Source organism: Chiloscyllium punctatum, unplaced genomic scaffold, assembly GCF_047496795.1.
Source record: "Chiloscyllium punctatum isolate Juve2018m unplaced genomic scaffold, sChiPun1.3 scaffold_225, whole genome shotgun sequence".
In the NCBI taxonomy this organism is placed as follows: domain Eukaryota; kingdom Metazoa; phylum Chordata; class Chondrichthyes; order Orectolobiformes; family Hemiscylliidae; genus Chiloscyllium; species Chiloscyllium punctatum.
This window is the reverse complement of record NW_027309959.1, coordinates 402,698-407,172: the sequence shown is the minus strand read 5'-3', so window position 1 is coordinate 407,172 and position 4,475 is coordinate 402,698. Positions and strand designations below refer to the sequence as shown.

Here is a 4,475-nt window from a genome sequence, read left to right as displayed (position 1 = left end):
GCGTTTTCCTGAGTTGAATATTTGCAGGACTTGTCTTTACTATCTAAAGAATTAATTATTTTCCCGGGAAAGATTCTTCATAAATCAATTAACATATGAGGTGTCGAACCATATTTTACTTTAGATTAAAATAGTTGAATATCCTTTCCCCCAGCCTAATATCCCAATGCTCCCTCCTCTTCCATGTAAATACAAGCTTCTCCAGGTGATGTTGGAGCTCCCAACATGACGTTACAATGCTCCTTGCTGCTCCATGTCAATAGAAGCTGCTTTACTTGAAGTTGGACCTCCCAGTTTGATGTCCCAATGCTCCCTGTTCCATGTCATTACCAGTGGTGCAGTTGAGTTTAGACCTACCACTCTGATGTCCCAATGCTCCCAGCTGTTACATGTCACTAAAAGCTGGTCCTTGTGTGGTTGGAGCTCCCAGTCTGATGTCCCAATGCTCCTTGCTCCATGTTAGTAGAAGTGGTGCAGCTCAGGCTAGACCTACCACTCTGATGTCCCAATGCTACCAGCTGCTATATGTCATTAAACGTTGATCCTTGTGAGGTTGGAGCTCCCAGTCTGATGTCCCAATGTTCCCTCCTCCATATCAATAGAAGCAGTCCAGTTGAGGTTGGATGTATCACTCTGATGTCCCAATGCTTCCTGCTGCTACATGTCATTAAAAGCTGCTCCAGGTGAGAGTGGAACTCCCAGACGGATCTCGCAAAGCTCCTTGCTCCATGTCAACTGAAGCTGCTCCAAATATGGTTAGATCTTGCATTCGGATGTTCCAATGCTCCCTGCTGCTCCATGTCAACTGAAGCTGCTCCAGGAGTGGTTGGAACTCCCAGACTGATGTCACAACGCTCTCTGGTCCACGTCAAAAGACGCTGCTCCAAATGAAGTGGGAGATCCCATCCCTGGCAGCTCACATACTTCTATACCATCATAGAAATACTGCCCACTGAACATCCCCACCACTGGACCAATGGTGGAATAACCACATCATGAGAACCGAATATTATTTTTAGTCACCACCAAATCATTATTTCCAAAAGTCATTCTTTCTTAAACCTTATTTCGCATGTGCATACTGCAGTCCATCCGAAGTAAGATAATGGTGCTAATTGATGTATGCTTGATAAAAATTACATCCTATTTTTCATGTTGATTAACTGCGAGTTAACAAGAACAATGTTTGTATTCAAAACACACTTTTATTCCAGGTGAGAGAATGTAGTTTGCATTATTTAAAATGAACTTGTTCACTGCGTAAAATGATCAAAAAGATTTCAATTTCAAAACAACATTGGTAACGTTGTCATCCATCTTGAAATGTGGTGTCTTCTTCTTTCAACCAGACGGGTATTATATCAAAAAGTCTATTACTGATATGCGTATAGACACTTTAAATCGCAAGGATTGTGAAGGTTTGTAACTCAGGTTGAGGTTTAAGGTGTAGGTTTGCTCGCTGAGCTGTAGGTATGATATCCAGACGTTTCATTACCTGGCTAGGTAACACCATCAGTGGCGACCTCCATGTGAAGGGAAGCTGTTGTCTCTTGCTTTCTATTTATATCTTTCTCCTGGATGGGGTTCCTGCGGTTTGTGGTGATGTCATTTCCGGTTTGTTTTCTGCGGGGTTGATAGATGGCATGTAGATCTATGTGCTTGTTTATGGCGTTGTGGTTGGAGTGCCAGGCCTTTGGCAATTTTCTGGCATGTCTTTGCTTAGACTGTCCCAGGATCAAGGTGTTTCCCAAGTCGAATCGGACTACCAAGAATCCATAAACCAGGAGGCCCCCCTCAGACCCATAGTCTCATGACCCGGAACACCAACTTACATACGGGCCAAAGGACTACACGCAAGACTGAATGCCTCATAGAAGAGTCACAGCACTCCATCCACTCCACCCAGGAGTTCCGAAAAATCATCAAAAACATCAAAATAGAGGAAGAAGAAGCAACGATCTCATTCGACATAACAGCACTGTTCACCTTCATCAACATCGACCTGGCAAAGGAAACATTTACCACACTTTTAGAAGAGACCATCACAGACGCACCAACAACCATCAATCACATTACCAACGAAAACATCATGAAGCTAATGGACCTGTGCCGCACCACCCACTTCACTTTCAACAACATATCTACAAACAAACCAACAGCACACCCATGAGATCTCCACTATCAGGATTCATAGCAGAGGCGGTTATGCAAAGTCTAGAACAAACAGCCCTACCAACAATCAAACCAAAAATCTGGGTCCGCTACGTAGATGACACCTTTGTCATCACAAAACAAAAGAAGATAGAAGAGACATTTGACATCATCAGCAACACCTTCACAGGCATAAAGTTCACCAAGGAGGAAGAAACCGACAACAAACTCGCATTCCTGAACGTCACAGTAGAAAGAAAGGACAACGGAGAACTACAAACCTATGTATACAGAAAACCAACAAACACTGACCAAATACTTAACTACACCAGCAACCATCCCAACACACACAAACGAAGCTGTATCAGAACACTATTCCAACGAGCCACCACACACTGCAGCACAGACGAACTTCGGAAAACAGAGGAAAACCACCTTTACAATGTATTCGAGAAGAACAGATACTCAAAAATACAGTTCGCAGATTCCTCAAGAACAAACCACGACAAGCAGACCAAACACAGCCAGAACCCCTAACCACCTTACCATACATCGAAGAAGTTTCAGAAATTACAGCCAGACTATTCAGACCCCTCGGAATCCTAGTAGTACACAAACCCACCAACACTCTCAAACAAAAACCAACTTAAAAGACCCAGTACAACCCAAGGACAAAACCAACGTCATCTACAAAGTTCCATGCAATGACTGCCACCAACACTATGTAAGACAAACAGGAAGAAAGTTAGCCACCAGGATATACGAACACCAGCTAGCCACAAAAAGCCACAACCTTCTCTCCTTCGTAGCCCTACACACGGATTAAAAATACCACTATTTCGACTGGGACAACACATATATCCTGGAACAGGCTAAGCAAAGACATGCCAGAGAATTCCTAGAGGCCTGGCACGTCAACCACAATGCCATAAACAAACACTTAGATCGAGATGCCATCTATCAACCCCTCAGAAAACGAACAGGAAATGACATCACCACAAACCCCAGGAACCCCATCGAGGAGAAAAATATAAATAGAAAGCAGGAGACAATAGCTTTGCTTCAATTGGAGGTCGCCACTGATGATGATGTTACTTAGCCAAGTAATGAAACGTCTGGATATCAAAGTTACAGCTTAGTGAGCAACCCTACACCCTATATTTTAAATCATTTTTCATGTTTATGTTGCATGAATCTTACGGTTATTGATCCACACTTTAGTTTCACTCCCTATAGGTAACATGCTGATTTCTCCAGTTGTTCATAGTTCAATGTGAAGCATCCAGTGTGTGCATAACGAGAAGGAGCTTGCTTCCCACATCTTGTGTTTATCTGTGCCTTATGTCCAGCATTCATCAATGGCGAGAGCAAGGGGCGAGGGCGAGACCAATGTGTAAGTCTCTCCGTGCGCATGCACGGCACCCACAGCGGCAATTCTCCACTGTGCATTTACACCCAGTTCTCTGTGCCCCTAAACCCACACCCTGCCCCTTTGAAATATCTCCATTATTTTGTGCTGTCTCGCTGTTCTCTTCTCACCAGGATGAATAACTTCTACTCAACCTCCTCCAGATTTCATCTGACAAAACATTCATTAAGGATCCCTTTGCATAAACATGCACTTCGCAGCTCTCGGTATTTGATTTTCCTGGATGTCTTTCATACGAAAAAACGTTCACAGCAGCTTGTAATGAAAAAAAAAAATCGCGTTTCGTTTCATTATCCCAAAGCAACCTCCATTTCAATGCAGTTTCGTCAAACGGCACAAACTATTCCTTGCGATTTTGTAATAGCGACAAAGCATATAAACTGACCGTTGGAGCTCCAGTTTTAATGCAACAGCTGAAAACAGCACCATTGAAAGCCGTGAATGACAGCGACGAGAGTGGGATTCGAACCCACGCGTGCAGAGCACAATGGATTAGCAGTCCATCGCCTTAACCTCTCGGCCACCTCGTCACAGACGCTGGAAAAGCTATGACCTTATGAATAATTGAATTTCGTAAATTATGCAGAGCAGCAGATGTTTCTCCCTGGTGTTGGTGAAATGAGAAACAACACAGTCCAAGACGATGGTCTGACCCCTGGGTTGTGGGGCAAGTGCACTCCCACTGTCACACTGTGCACACATTTTTCTGAACAAAAATGAGGAAATGACTATGTAACAAGGTCAGTTGAATTCTGTGAAATTTGAAGTCAACGGAATGAAGAACCCGAGACAGCAGGAGGTGTTCTTTCAATAAAGAGTTGGACAGAGCTCTTAAGGATAGTGGAATCAAGGGTTATGGGGATAAGGCAGGAACAGGATACAGATTGAGGATGTT

The 4,475-nt window shown here is 43.6% G+C and overlaps 1 non-coding gene across 1 annotated transcript; it reads right to left on the bottom strand.

The window, feature by feature from the left end:
• Positions 1-4,028: 4,028 nt before the first annotated feature.
• Positions 4,029-4,110, bottom strand: trnas-gcu (transfer RNA serine (anticodon GCU)). Its single transcript has one exon. It is a non-coding gene; the product is annotated as a tRNA-Ser (tRNA).
• Positions 4,111-4,475: the final 365 nt, after the last annotated feature.